The 16,343-nt window shown below is 36.7% G+C and overlaps 1 protein-coding gene across 4 annotated transcripts in view; it reads left to right on the top strand.

The window, feature by feature from the left end:
• The window catches only part of Sntg1 (syntrophin gamma 1), an 878,005-nt gene that overhangs the window by 177,091 nt on the left and 684,571 nt on the right, over nucleotides 1-16,343 (top strand). The window contains exon 2 of one of the 4 annotated variants that reach the window (XM_085835535.1): nucleotides 8,466-8,556. The exons of 2 other annotated variants lie outside the window; for them this stretch is intronic. The gene's annotated coding sequence lies outside the window, so the exon portion shown is untranslated. Of the gene's footprint in view, nucleotides 1-8,465; nucleotides 8,557-16,343 lie in introns of those variants that run through there. One more of the 4 variants, XM_085835554.1, reaches the window with a different exon arrangement.

Genomic DNA, 16,343 nt, shown 5'->3' with positions numbered 1-16,343 from the left:
GAGAAAATCTATTGTTGAGTGGATAGTAGTTAACACAAAGACTTACAACTGGTCAAAAGGCAGAGACTAAATGACAAAAGCATGCTAAGACATGGATAGGACATCTATATCATACTCCCTCAACAAAGATCCTGGACCACTGTGAAGGAAGAAGTGGAAAGTTTGTCAAGGCCTTGTTGTCAGGGCAGGAAGTATTAAATGGAGACAGTGCTTCTAAAACAAACAGGATCTTGGCAGGCATGAACCCACTGCAGCTTTGGTTGCCAGTATATAGTTTGGGAAGGATAAAGCCAGTCAATGTTATAGCATAGAGAGAGGAGTTTCTGAGAGCCAATCTTTTTTCAAAAGCATGGTAATGATCACTGATAGTCCATTCTTAGTCAAACCTACTAAAGCTACCTTTTTTCCACTTTATTTATTATTAGATATTTTCTGTTTTTACATTTCAAATTTTATTGCCTTTCCTCATTTCCCCTCAGAAACCCCCTGTATTCTATGCCCCTCACCCTGTTCACTAACACACCCACTCCTGCTTTCCTGTCCTGACATTCCCCACAACTGGGACATTGAGCCTTCACAGGACAAGGGCCTCTCATCTCATTGATGTCCCACAAGTCCATCCTTTGCTACACATGTGGCTAGAGCCTTGAGTCCCTCCATGTGTACTCCTTGGTTGGTGGTATAGTCCCTAAGAGCTCTGGGGGGGGGTACTGGTTGGTTCATATTTTTCTTACTACTATGGGGCTGTAAACCATTAAGCTCCTTGGATCCTTTCTCTAGCTCCTCCATTGGGGACCCTGTGCTCAGTCCAATGTATGGGTGTGAGCATCCATTTCTGTATTTGTCAGGAACTGGCAGAGCCTTTCAGGAGACAGCTATATCAGGCTCCTGTCAACAAGCACTTGTTGGCATCCAAAGTAGTGTCTGGGTTTGGTAACTGTATATGGGATGCATCTCCATGTGGAACAGTCACTGTATGGCCTTTCTTTCAGTTTCTGCTTCACACTTTGTCTCTGTATCTCCTTTCAAGGGTATTTTGATCCCCCTTCCAAGAAGGACTGAAGTATCTGCACTGTGGTCCTCTTTCTTCTTGAGCTTCATGTGGTATGTGAATTGTAACTTGGGTATTCCAAATTTCTGAACTAATATCCATTTATCAGTGAGTGCATACTGTGTGTGTTCTTTTGTGATTGGGTTACCTCACTTATGATAATATTTTCTAGTTCTATCCATTTACCTAGGAACTTCATGAATTCATTGTTTTTAGTAGCTGAGCAGTACTCCATTATGTAAATGTACCATATTTTCTGTATCCATTCCTCTGCTGAGGAACATCTGGGTTCTTTCCAGCTTCTGGCTATTATAAATAAGGCTGCTATGAACATAGTGGAACATGTGTTCTTATTACAAGTTGGCACATCTTCTGGTTATATGCCCAGGAGAGGTATTGTTGGATCCTCAGGTAGTACCATGCTCAATTTTCTGAAGAACCACCAAACTGATTTCCAGAGTTGTTTTACCAGCTTGAAATCCCACCAACAATGGAGGAGTGTTCTCTTTTTCCATATCCTTGCCAGCATCTGCTGTCACCTGAGTTTTTGGTCTTAGCCATTCTGACTGGTGTGAGGTGGAATCTCAGGGTTGTATGATTTGCATTTCCTTGATGACTAAGGGTGTTTAACATTTGTTTAGATTTGTACCCCATTTTTAATAGGTTTATTTGGTTCTCTGGAGTCTAACTTCTTGAGTTCTTTGTATATATTGGATATTATCCCTTTATCAGAAGTAGGGTTGGTAAAGATCTTTTCCCAATTTGTTGGTTGCTATTTTGTCCTATTGACTGTGTCCTTTGCCTTACAGAAGTTTTGCAATTTTATGAGGTCCCATTCATCAATTCTTGATCTTAGAGCATAAGCTATTGGAGACAGATGCCAGGTACCAAATTAAATCAGGATTAGATAAACAATCTAAACAATCCCATAACCCCTAAAGAATAGAAGCAGTTATTAATAGTCTCCCAACCAAAACTGCCCATGACCAAATGGGTTTAGTGCAGAGTTCTATCAGACCTTCAAAGAAAACTTAATTCCAGGACTCTTCCACACTGTTACACAAAATAGAAACAGAAGGAACACTACCCAATTCGTCCTACAAAGCCACAATTACCCTGATACCTAAACCACACAAAGACCCAACAAAGAAACAGAACTTCAGATTAATATCCCTTATGAATATTGATGCAAAAATACTCAATAAAATTCTCGCAAACCGAATCCAAAAATACATCGAAATGATCATCCATCATGATCAAGGAGGATTCATTCCAGGGTTGCAGGGATGGTTCAATATGTGGAAATCCATCAATGTAATCCACTGTATAAACAAAGTCAAAGAAAGAAAACCCACATGATCATTTCATTAGATACTGAGAAAGCATTTGACAATATCTAACACCCATTCATGATAAAAGTTTTCAAAAGATCAGAAATTCAAGGCCCATACCTACCCATATTACTATAGAGCAATATACAACAAACCAGTAACCAACATCAAACTAAATGAAGAGAAACTTGAAGCTATCCCACTAAGTTCAGGGACTAGAATAGGCTGTCCACTGTCCCCCTACCTGTTCAATATAGTATTCCAAGTCCTAGCAAGAGCAATTAGACAAAAAAAGGAGGTCAAGGGGATGCAAATTGTAAAGGAAGAAATAAAATTATCACTATTTGCAGATGATATGATAGTATACTTAAGTGACCCAAAAAATTCCACCAGAGAACTCCTAAACCTGATAAACAACTTCAGCAAAGTGGCTGGATATAAAATTAACTCAAACAAATCAGTGGCCTTCTTCTACTCAAAGGATAAACAGGCTGGGGAAGAAATTAGGGAAATAACACCTTTCACATAAAAGCAGTGAATAATATAAAATATCTTGATGTGACTCTAACTAAGCAAGTGACAGATCTGTATGACTATCTTAGTCTTATCTAAACTGCCACATCTTAAAAGTTGCTTAGAAAAACTGATGAGATATTCTGAAATCTTCAAGACTTTTACCCATAAAATGGACACCAAAATGGCCGAAATTCTTCTCCACTATGCAAGTCATACAATCCATACTTCAATAGCTGAACAAATTGTGACTTGAGGTTTTGATTCATCCTTTGAATTCACTGGACATTTCACACACCTGCTTCTCTTCTTGAAGAATCTTAAAAACTTTTCACAGGCAAAATGCTTCCACAATCAGGAGGATGCAGAAGATGCTTCTCATGAGTTCCTCCAATCCAAAAATTGAATTCTTATCTTCATAAAACACACTTTTGTATTTTTGAGTGAGAAATGTATTGATTACACGATTTTCATTTTATTTAAAGATGGTGTGTTTGACCCTAATTATAATAATTTAATATTCCTGGCCTTAAACCACATTGCAGCAACCTAATAAAAACCAAGGAAAAATATTTAGACCATGTTATACACATTAATGAGATAATTTTTTGAGACTGTGTTGTCTTCCTCTATATATTGCCTGTTTTTTAAAAAGCATTGAGGTATAACATGATGGTTGTGGATACATAAATTCTGGATTCAGACCCTCAAAATCTTCAATCCTAGATTTTCAACTGTATCATTAAAAGTATAGTATTTCCATGTGTTAGACAATTGACAGAGTAAGACAACCTTGGGATGTGGGCACACAAAAGCAGTGAATGGCAATGCTGGGGTCTTCAGAGCATCTAGGATACTCATTATTGTGAGGATACACACTTGTGTATTTATAAAAAATCACTTTGTGTGCCTATGTCATAGGGCAAAGAGGAATACTCAGGATAATAAAGAAGAGACAAGAGAGTGAATTATATGTGATAAATGTCATCAGGCTCTGCTTATAGGATTGTGATTGCTGATTTTCTTCAGTGACTGCTGACATCACAGTTCTAACTTAACTTTCCCGAGACTCTGTGGAATTAGAGGAAGAGACTACTGTGTCTCTTCCTCTAATTCCAGACTATGAACCAATGCCTTTGTATTTAAGTATCATTTGAAAATAAATATAGATTTCTTAGATTATATGATGGAAGTATGTCCCTTTCTCTTCAAAATTGCTGATTTTCTTTCCTTTGATTTTAAATATGTTACCAATAAATAGTTTAACATTAAGAAAGAAAGGCTGGCCTCCAAGTCAGAGATGCACCTGCCTCTGCCTCCTGAGTGTTGAGATTAAAACTGTGCTACCACTGCCGCCGTATTCTATATGTCAACTTCACTGTGAATTCAAAATGCTGGAAATTCATTGTCGAACCTCCTGTGCATGGTGCATTCACTGTTGTTGAGTTCCTGGGGTTTATTCCCCTTTTAAAGTCTCAGTAACATGGTATAGGTAAAAGGAAATAGCTGCATTCATGCTGACTGTCAGAACTTTCTCATTCTGTCTCTATTCATCTCACTTTAGATCCTGATAACATTCAACACTTTCATGACACTAAATAAATTTTCATAGAAAAGAAAAGCTTTAAAATATATATGAGGCAACAAAATAAACAAGCATACTTGTGAAACTGTAAGATTTAGATTTTAGGTTCTTAGACTTAAATATCTATTGTGACATCATAATTGGATGAACCATCAACCTTATCTCACACATACATTTAGGTTTCCTACCTTTCAATATGCCAGAAAAAGTTGATTTTAAAATGATATTTTACCACAGATTTTAAGTATTTCAGAATAAAATAATTATAATTTAACAATTTTACATAATACAGAGTCAAACAATAAATTACAACAAATAAATATATTGGATAAATAAAAAGTCAAGTGAAAGCCAAATTTTATAAAATTGAGTAGTAAGGTAAATCTTTGGATATAGTTTCAAAACTGAGAGATTTTAATCATACAGTTACCATTAAGAGAAATGTGTGATTCTTTTATATAATTTCTTTATTATATGTTAGAACATAAGACCCTTCCCATACACATAAGATATGTATTAAAATTATATTGGAAAACATGTATGCAATCACTGTAAAACCTTTGGTTATTGCATGAATGGACCATTTCTGCCATTCTTGGATTTCTTTAGTTGCCTATAGTTCTTTGTGTAGAATCGAGGCCTCTTGGATTTTCCCTATTCATGTTAGGTTATTGTGTCTATTGTTGTTCTTATTCAATTCTTATTTAGGGAGCCATACTGATGAGACTTTACAGATGTAGATTCTGACATTCTTGGACTATACAGTGTTACAGCAAACTCCCTGATCCTTTGGCTCTTACAATTTTTCTGCCCTTTCTTCTACAATGATCCTTGAGCCTTAGGTGTAGGAATTATACTGTAGATTTATCCACTGGGATTAGGGTTCACACTCTGCATTTTGATTGCTTGTAGTTTTATGGAATGATCTGAGTTTGTTCCAAAAAGAAGTTTCCTTAATGAAAATTGGGGACTACACTTATCTGTGGGACCATTGAGAAATATTTAGATTGTTATTAGGTATTATGTTAGGCTAATAAAGAGGTTTTGTAGGCTCTCCTTTGGAATCTATCACTTCACTGGCTTTGGGTAGTTGGCTAGATTTCCATTATCAGGTATGATTAACTTCTTGTTGAGTGAGTCTTAAGTCCAGATTTTATTATTTTCAAGGTATGTAAGCCACTCTTGTATCCTCAGGTTATAGTACCATGCTGGTCATTATTATGATTCTTAGACATCAAAACTGGATAGGGCTGTTTGTTTGCTCCCTTCTCTGGAAACTTGCATGATGCCTTCTAGTTTCATAAATGTGATTCTCAGGGAAGAGCCATTCATGTCAGATCCACTTTAAGGACCTCTATTTTAAATTTATCATTTGCTTATTGTTATCTAGAGACATTATAATAGAAATTTCTTAAAATATCTATAAGTACATATATAAAAATAGTTTAAATGCAGTTATCATTTAGTGGTGAACAACACCTAGATACCACACACTACAAAACTAAAAGCCTCATTGCTAGGATTGGGTTACCACTTCCTAAGTAGTTGGTCAATAAGTTTCAATAGAGCCTCAAACATTTCTGACTGTTGAAATTATTCTAGGTTATATTCCAGAAACTGTAAGATATTCATCTTGAAGAGACCATATATTAAACTCATAAATTCAGAGGAATCAAATAGGTATTCCCTGGAAGCTTCATTTCTACTGGTTATCATCCACAACACTGGACAGTCTTATAATGCTGCAAGAGGAAAGTAATTTTTTATCATCTGGTCATAAATAAATTAAGAGTTACAATGACCAGTCTAGTAAGCTATGCCCACTGATGCAGTAGTGGCATGGATTTTATGGAGGTAAACTAACCAACTAATTTCTGACTGGATTTAAGGTGAAAACTTTTCCTGGCTTTATTAAAGAGACCAGGAACTGTGGCTGGACATGTAATAAGTCCTAGTGTAAGATCTAATACTAGAACTGTGATAAATAGATTTAATATTAAAGTACCCGCTAATGGCTTACTACTAAAGCCATAAATGAATGCATCTCTCAGTCTTAAACAGAGAAGCTTCCTGCAGTAGATGTTAATTAGTACAGAGACCTCCCACCCCAAGTGGGCAAGATCAAGGGCTAAGAGCACTAAATGAAGCATCTATTTCATACCCATTCCTTCAAGGTTCAGAGAACTGGAAGAGCACTGGGAAGATTGTAAGAAATGGAGGTAATAACCACTTTCAAGAGCACAGCATTTTTTTAGACACCAAAAAGAATTATACACACATGATTAAAGCTGTGATTAAAGCTCGGGCCAGACAAAAATCCCACCATGGTGGTGGGAAGGGGTGTAAGCTTAAAGTCTCACACTTAGCTGAGGTTCTATTGGCATTTGACAGGTACTGGGACAGGCAGATTCAGTTTTCATTAACAGCATGATATTGATCGCACTCCAGGTGGGCCTCACACTCAAGAGCTGTTGGACATCACAAACTGGATTTATGGTCTGTTGTTTTATTCTTGTTTTTGTTTTTAAATAAAATGATTACTAGAATGATGGTATGGCTGTTAAGAGCACTTGCTGCTCTTCCCCAAGAACTGGATTAACATGGCAGCTCACCTCTAATCTCAGGGGATCAAGTACTTTCTTCTGTCATCTGCAGACACTAGCCATGTACATAGTATTCCGAAATACATGCAGGCAAAGCATCCATGAAAGCATCCAGAAAGACTTAAAATAGAGGTTGTGGGGCATATAAGCTTCTAGGGCAACCTGGACTACACAGGAAAACCGTGTCTTAAATTACAAAACAACAGAACTACCACAACAACAAAAGCGTGAAGTTGGATGGGTAGAGGGGAGGCAAGGGTGGCTTTGGGAGGAGATTCTTTTGTTTTCTGTTATGTTTCAGTGTTAGTCATTTCAAAGGGCTGAAAGCATTCTTACTTTACACATACATGAAATTTACCAGTTTATTTAAAAATCCAAACTAATGTCATTGCTTTAGAGATGAAACTATTATTTTACACACCATTTAACTTACAATTGCATTCTGAACCTAAGTTAACTTTAAATTTACCTTTAAGCCATTAAGAAAATAATAAAATTAGAGGGAAGAGGATTGAATCCCATATGGTTGTTCTAGGCCTCTCCATTTTGATGCAGAATCTGACTTCAAATGGGCTTGTTTACTTAGCTTAGAGTGAGTGTAATCATTTTCTGAAACTATCCTTCCAGCCCTTGCATTTTATTAAACACCTTAATCTTCTTTTTAACAATTTGTAATTTGTTTTCATTTCTTACAGAGGCATTTCTTTACAGAGGCATTTCAGCTCATGTGATACCTTTCCTTACTGGTGATCAGCATTGACCAGCTTTTTCTTTCTGTCAGAACTCAAGAATTTTTACTTTGAGTTATATGGCATGTGTCAGCATGCAGTCCTGTACAGATTTGCTAACAATCTAGTCACTGATGATCTTAATCAGCACAATGTTAAGAGATGCCACGTACCTTTGACATTTGTCACATCAGACCATGGGTTTACTCAAGGCAAGATCTGAATCACCAGTTATTCCTTGAAGGTTAGCAGAGATCCCTCTAGAAATTGTCATCTTGTTCCCACATATTATGGCTAAGGACATTTAATAATTCTGTCACAACAAAAGCCAAATTGCATAGAAAATGTGTAGGACTAAATCTTGGGGTTTCATGTGAGAAAAAATTCAAAGCTTTGATTAAGGGAATAAAGGATTCAAAGAAATGTAAAAGGCTCAGCCAGATACATTGTCTATATGAACATATTTCTGTGTGAAAGTCACAGGTTTGATACAATCTGCACTCTGCACTGTGGTTTGCATGGGGCCAGTGAGCACCAAAGAGAGACGTTCCATCCAGTTCTTTTGGCATGATCTAGCAGCGGCTGATGTCTGTCACATCAACTCCCATCACAACTTCTCTTGACACTTGACTTGCTGCTTCTTCTCTTTAACAGGGATATGAAGCGTAGACCACAGCAGTCCCAGTGCTGAGCAGAAGACTCGTTACAAATGAATCAGGGGAGTTTAGCACAAAGCAATCCTGAGGTACTTGCTATCATCGTCATTAACGTGTCCAGATGCTCAGAATCTACCTCTGTCAACTAGGACAGTTTCTGGTCTCCTGTTTCTGACTTATGTTTTTCCAGAAGCACAAACACTTTATAATTCCGTGATATCTCTGGAATCTCTTTTTTCAACCTCCTCTACCCACAGGCTTTAGTCCATTTAACAGCCTTTATTGCCCACTTTTGAGTCTGTTCCAAAATCCTTACTGCTATCAGATAAAACCTTTGTGATGTGTTTATATAATTGACTAGTAGCATCCACAAACACAAAAGCTAAGAATGGCATCTGATAGCACCTGACAACTGCTTTTATGTAACCTTACCTAACATCCTCAACAGTTTACCTGATCAAATATATTGATTTGTGACAATATTTTGTGAAAATAAATGTTCTGGTCACTTTTTTCTCACAGTGGGATGTGTAATTCAGGGTACTCTGAATCTACATTCCTCTGGCAATTATCTTTGACTCATTCTTTACCTACTTTAAACAAGAACTATATTTTGTATTAATAAAGGGTTATCTAACTTGGATAAAATAGTTAAAAGCCACTTTTTAGAAATCCTTAGGTAGAATTTTTTCCCTGACATTTCAGGACTTGAGATGAGAACACAAAAACTATTTTTTTGCTGTTGTTATCATTATCTGTAAACAACAGCAACAATAACAACAGCAACACAACAATAACAACAAAATACAGCTTTTAAAAATTATTTTATTTATTTACATCCCAAATGTTATCCCCTTCAGGTCCCCCCCTCAGAGTTCTTCACCTATCCCCTTCCCCTTTGCCTCTGGGAGGGTGCCCCCCCCATCCCTCATCCCCCTTCTCTGGGGCATCAGGTCTGTATAGGATTAGGCACATCCTCTCCCACAAGCAGTCATCCTCTGACTGTGCACTTATAAAGGTTACATATGTGAGTCTAGGGTCTAATAAACATTTTTGAGATAGGTCAGGAAGACAGACATAGATTATCTATAGAAGACTGGCTTCTGGTCTGTTGAATGACAGTGAATCACAAGGGAAACAAAAAGGTTCTGAAACTTTTAAACAAGTAAAAGTATTTTTTGTGACATTATTCTTTTTTAAATTAGGTATTTCTTCATTTACATTTCAAATGCTATCCCAAAAGCCCCCCATACCCTCCCCCCCAAACTCCCCTACCCACTCACTCCCATTTCTTGGCCCTGGCCTTCCCCTGTACTGAGGCATATAAAGTTTGCAAGACCAAGGGGCCTCTCTTCCCAATGATGGCCAACTAGGCCATCTACAATTAATAAAACACATGAAACTTAAGAAGAACGAAGACCAAAGTGTGGACACTTTACCCCTTCTTAGAATTAGGAACAAAACACCCATGGAAGGAGATACAGAGACAAAGTTTGGAGCTGAGATGAAAGGATGGACCATCTAGAGACTGCCACACCCAGGGATCCATCCCATAATCAGCCTCCAAACGCTGACACCATTGCATACGCCAGCAAGATTTTGCTTAAAGGACCCTGATATAGCTGTCTCTTGTGAGGCTATGCGGTGCCTACCAAACACAGAAGTGGATGCTCACAGTCAGCTATTGGATGGAACTCAGGGCCCCCAATGGAGGAGCTAGAGAAAGTACCCAATGAGCTAAAGGGGTCTGCAACCCTATAGATAGAACAACAATATGAACTAACCAGTACCCCTGGAGCTCGTGTCTTTAGCTGCATAAGTAAAAGTATTTTTTAGCTTGGCTGAAATATATCTAAATTGGGGGTTAAATAAAGGGAAATAATTTTGGGTCCCAGTTGCAGATGTGGAAATCTGAATCAGAGATTTCCAGAGTTTAGGAAGACAAGACTCCAGTCCTATCACAAATTGTTGAGTGCAATAAAACAGTATTGTTTTCAGGCCTTGAGATCTAGAGGAATTTTAACTACTAGGTATTAGACGTTCAGGAACATATGGCCTGTTTTATTTTTCTCAATTCTCGACTGGAATATTGACTATGTGCCAGTTTCATTCTTCTATTTCAGAAGCAAATTTCTTGTCTAGCCATATGGGGTCATTTACCTAGAAGAATTTGTCTACAATAAAGTATATCAGGGCTATCACTTAGAACTGATTAAAATAAGCTTGATGAAGTTTGATTTTACATTCTATGAGTTGGGCACATTTAGGAGAGTCCTCAGACTTAGATTTAAGTTGTATTGGCAGGATGTTTGGACTGACTGATAATACTTATCATCTAAGAGAGCATGAATCTTGAGAAGCTAGGAATGAGCATCCCATAATAATAATAATAATAATAATAATAATAATAGTAATGATGATGATGATGATGCCATCCTAACCCAGTTACATTTATCTTATAGAATTGAGAAAAATAAAACAAGCATTTTACTCCACTCTCCACATCTGCCATTCCATGGTATCTCCATGTCTCTGCTTTCATGTGGATTATTCTCCCCTAAGGACAGAGAAGTTAGTCATATTGTATTAAGACTCAAGTTAATGGCCTCATATTAACTTGGTTCCATAGTCAAGATTCTGTTTTCAAAAGTTTTAAACACTATGTGTTGGACTTCAACATATCCTTTTATAGATTTCTTTATAAATACCATCTCTCTCTGTATGGAATGAAGTACCCGGGTCTGGTAGTGATGGTTGAGGCTTATTAGGAGAGAACAAGTGCTCACTGAGAATCCCTCACCTGGTCACTCTCCATCATAAACTAACCTCATCTTCAAGGACAATATCCTCTGGATGATTGCTGTCACAATGCCTGGTGTGCATCTCTATATTATGGTACCTCTACCCCTGAGCATGTAGCACAAACTAAAGAATCCCTCAACCCTACCACTTTCTGTCATCCTCAGATCCACTAAAGACAATTAAAGATTTTCATATTATATCTTGACCCCATTATTTCTTATATAAACACTTTAGATTCTGTTTTTGTATTTGCTATTCTCTTGAAAAGAAAATTTCAATAATCAATATAGTAATTCAGCTGTGTGATGATATATTCTGTCTTTACATTTTAAATTAGTGTAATTCAGAATGTATACTACCTGTTTTTGCTTTCTTTAAGTTGTTAAATGTTTTGTGCTTTCTTTTAAATGTTTGAATGAACTATATTCAAATTGAAATTATCATTCAATGTCAGTCTTAAGTCTGTTTTACTGAAGGATTTCCCTTTTTATAAAATTGTCATGACACATTTGGCAAAACTCATTTAAAAAATAACAGTGTTGGTAAACTTAATTCTATTTACCAATTTTCAGCTTTAGAAGGGGCTACAGTCTCCATTGCTGCTTAAAGCTTAAAGAAAGCAAGCTTAGAGACAGAGGACATGCCACCCACATTTATTTTCCTCAAAATTGCTTTGGGTGCTTCTCCTTCACTTTCACATGAAAGTTTTCAGTCCACTCCGGCAAGGTCTATAGTGAGTATTCTTGGTTTTGGATTAGAGAATGCATGGATTCCATGGGTGCAATTGTAGAACAATTTACTTAGCAATATTGACTTTATGACCAGAACATTTTGTATTTATTTCAGTTTTCCTTGGTATGTCTCAGCAGTGATTTGTGTATTTTAGTGTGAAGCTGTGGGTTTGCTTCCTGGTTTTGTAACTTGATTGTTGTGCTGAAAGATTGTTCTTCTAATCCTAATACCCATTGCTGTTATTTGGAAAAAATGTATATTTATTGTGCTCTATGACACTGAGACCTTACCAATAATTTTACTGAACTTTTATTGTGAAGTCTACAGTCCTTCCTGTATTCTTGTATCACACTAACAAGTTAATCATTATGAAATGTCCTGTTTTTTCTCATGCATGAGCTGCTTCTCAGACAGCTGTACTGCTTTCCAGTCTTTTATCTTTAATCCTCAAACTACTTATGACCTTTGGTATAGGTTTTATCTCTTCTTGATAACATCTAATCACATCTTGCTTTTATGCTAATGGCAGAATCCAGCTGTGAACAGGATCACTGACCCACTCAAGTCTAACGTTGCTTTCTACATGTTAGCAAAAGTATGCCATTTGCTCCTTACTTTACAAAATCGAAACCTTATTTTTCCAGTACCCCCTTTTCTCTATTTCTGTCTCACTTTGTACTAAGTCAACACTTTTAATGTGTCATTTTGATGTCCCTGCTTATAACTTACCTAAGTTATTTTGACTTGTGTTCTTTAACGTCTGTGGAGAATTGGCAGACGTTTCTATAAAGGGGATGATGATAGAGTTTAAGCTTTGGAGCATCTGCTCCTGTTTCCACTGATCAACTCTGTGACTGTGGTTTTAAAAAGTCTCCAGAAAAGTTGAGAACAATCTCTCTTACTACTTCCCAGGAAATAAAAATTCAAACAGGTTGCAGACCAGTTTGTTCTGAGCACCATGGCTTCCTCTGGCTGATTATAATCTACTGCTAAATCATAATGGCTTAGTTTGGGTTAAATATATAAACATGTGCTAGGTGGTGGTGGCATATGCCTTTAATCCCAGCACTTGGGAGGCAGAGGCAGGCGGATTTCTGAGTTCCAGGCCAGTCTGGACTACAAAATGAGTTCCAGGACAGCTGGACCAAATATATATATATATATAAACATGCTTTAATATGGTTGTTTTTCCCCCACCTTATTTGGGCTAATATGTATTACATCTATACAATGTGAGGTTCAAAATATGTTGTAAGTATTGGCTTATACCATCTTAGTATTCTAAAGAGTTAATGAATACATGACAAAACTATGACATTACCCTTAATTTCCATCAAAAGTCAAATGTGATCTGATTATCAATTTTCACCCTAAAAGTTTGTACTTCTTGTACATTGACGATTAACAAATTACTTTTATGTTTCTTGGACTTTATGTTGGGTCTCTTGGTTAAAAAACTCTTCATGAGTGAGTCTGTTCTGCTGTCAGCTTGCTAACACACTGTTTGATGCCTTATTTCAGAAATGTCAGACATCAATCATGTTGTATATGATTGATGATCTATTTCTAAAAATATTCTCTCTGTCTCTGTCTGCTTTCAGAAACTCTACTACTGTGTGGGTATGTAATATCTTCATTTTAATTTTATTTGGACCTATTAGGTTTTCTATCTGCAACTGAGATGTTGTGAGGACATTTGACAGATTTTTATCTTTTCACCTTTTCTCCCCTCTACTCTCTGCTCTCTCCGTTTCTCTTTGACTGATTCATGATATTGCTGTGTTTCACATTTTCTCACATATTATGAAAGCTCTGTTGGATTTGATTTCAACATTTTCCATTTCTGAGATTAGATAATTACTTAGTGCTATCTTTAAAGTTTAGTGATTTAAATTAATGTTAAACTCCTCCAAAATTTAATTTATTTTTTATATTATTTCCATCTGATTCTTTTTAACAAAGTGTATATCTTTTGAGACTACTGGATGAATCACTGTGAGTCAGTGCCGTTTAATTCCTTGGAGATGTTTCTCCCTTTTTGAAATAGACCTGCCTCTCTTTCCTTTTTGAATTCTGCCTTCGTTGAGAGAAACAGTATTTGTGTACTTTATTTTTGTAAATATCAGTAATCTTTTCTTGTGTTCTTCTATAATTTTAGGTAACAATAATATCAATGAATAAATTATGACTTTCTCATTGCAGGTTGCCTAGTTTATTGATTTGTGCAATATATTATGGATTCTTTATTTCTTGATTGTTCGAATTTATTATTTTATGTGGACAGGTGTTTTGTTTGCAAGTATGTCTGAGTAGCACATGTAAGCAATATCCTCAGAGGTTATAAGAGGGCCTCAGATCTCCTGGTATTGGGGTTTGGGGTTATAGATGGTTGTGAGGCACCACGTGTATTGTGGGAGTCAAACTCTGTAAGGCACTCTGTAAGAACACCCAATTCTCTTAACCACTAAGCTATTGCTTCAGCCTACAGAGCCTATTTTCTGCAACGGGAGTCTGATTATTTCTCTTCTCTTTCCAAGTATTTTTGTTTGTTTGAGAGTTTTTAAATGCCATCCCACCTTAAAGCCTACCCCCTCCTGCCTTCTCTCTGTACATGTATGCAGTCTTCCCTTAACAGGGGTCTTTGGGTGTGTAGGCCCTGCTACATTCCCCTAGGGATGCAAATTAAGAATGTGTGACAGTGTATTTTATCCCCGTAGTCTGCTAGCTTTTTCAACCTTGATCCTATTAAATCCATGCTGCTTCTGTAGTCAGCTGTTGCCCCAATATAACCTGCCAGTTAATTAGACACTCATTCTCAAATACACCCAGATGAAGACTTCTGTGACAGTGTTAAGAACCTAGGCCAGATATCTCTCCTTGGGTTAGGAACTTTGGTTTCTGTTGTCTCCATGAGCCTGCATTCATACGTTTGACAGAGCCCGGAATAGATTCACTGTGTGATGCTGGACCAAATCTAGATTCCATCTGCTGACTGACTGTCCAGTTTTCCACAGTGTTTTGAGGGAAAAGTTTTCTACATTCTTCATGCCCAATGTCAAAGCAATATTTTAATATGAACGCTTATATAGAAATCCAAAGATGTTTATATATCTTTTCCTTTAAATTCACTGCTCAATAGTGGAAATTAACTTTGTAACCACAAACCAAACAGTGACAGCTACAAGAAATGTAACGAAAGCTTCTTAAAGAAAACAAACAAACAAGCTAACAAATAAATAATGGTTTTGTAATGAAGAAGAAAGAAGGCAACTGAAAATTTGTGCACCATCATTGTTCACATGTGAGTTAACATGTTCTTTTAGTAATGTGTTCATCATGCATATTGTCTGTGGATACACGTGTTAGGATATATTAATATTTCTGTTCCTTGAGATACATCACTCACTTAGAAGACAGAACTCTTCTGGTTCTTCTTTGTTCGGTTTACCACACTTTCTCATTACCCAATTCAATAGCTATGCAATATTAGATTATTCCATGATATGAATACTTACCTATGAAAGTTATCGATTGCATGGCTTTCCTGTTTGTTAATTACTACAGAACCCAATATAACAGGGGTTGTAGAGATGGTTCAGGGGTTAAGGCTGCTCTTCCAGAGGACCTGGGTTTAAATCCCAATACTCACATAGTAGCCTTGATTGTGGAGACCACTGGAAAGCTGTGGGTATAGTTTTCTTTAAGAAGGACAATGCAATTAACTCATACAATGGAAGAAGTAAGTGGCAGGGCCATAGACAGGAGATATGTATAGGAAAATGATTAATAAATTGTAGTCATTGAATAGTTTTATTTAACATGATATGGAAAACAAAATTCATTATGAGTTTTCTATTTAAATACTCAGATGAGAATATCTGTCATTTGTATAGACAGAAAGTACCAGGGTAAAGATTAGCCTGGTGGACAAAATCAAGGATAGTGTTTCAGTTTCTGAGTCACTGGGTAGGTCCAGGTCTAGAGGACAAGTAGAAAGTAATGGAGAGGAACTGGTTGCAAGATTAGGATATCTTTGGTGTGTGCAGAAATAGATGAAAATATGGACATAATACCTAACATCAGAAGAAAAACAACTTATCTACTTTGTTTAAAGAGTCTTTAGGCTTATGTTCATCCTAAGAGATATGAGTAGCTAGGGAAAATGTTTGAAAAACAAGATATGGTAGGTTTTAATGTGGCTGTTTCTGGGGCTTAATTAAATTCTGAGACTGGAAATGGGCAGTATGTTAAGAATATTCTGTTCTAAGTGGCTGGATAGTTCACAGTGGGGTCTTTGGTGTGGGCTTTTATTCTATTATACTTTTTATCATTGAAAATAATT

Source organism: Mus caroli, unplaced genomic scaffold (genome assembly GCF_978045245.1).
Source record: "Mus caroli unplaced genomic scaffold, Mus_caroli_1 scaffold_1, whole genome shotgun sequence".
NCBI classification, from domain to species: domain Eukaryota; kingdom Metazoa; phylum Chordata; class Mammalia; order Rodentia; family Muridae; genus Mus; species Mus caroli.
Note: the sequence above shows the minus strand (reverse complement) of the source record. Positions and strands in the feature narration are given on the sequence as shown.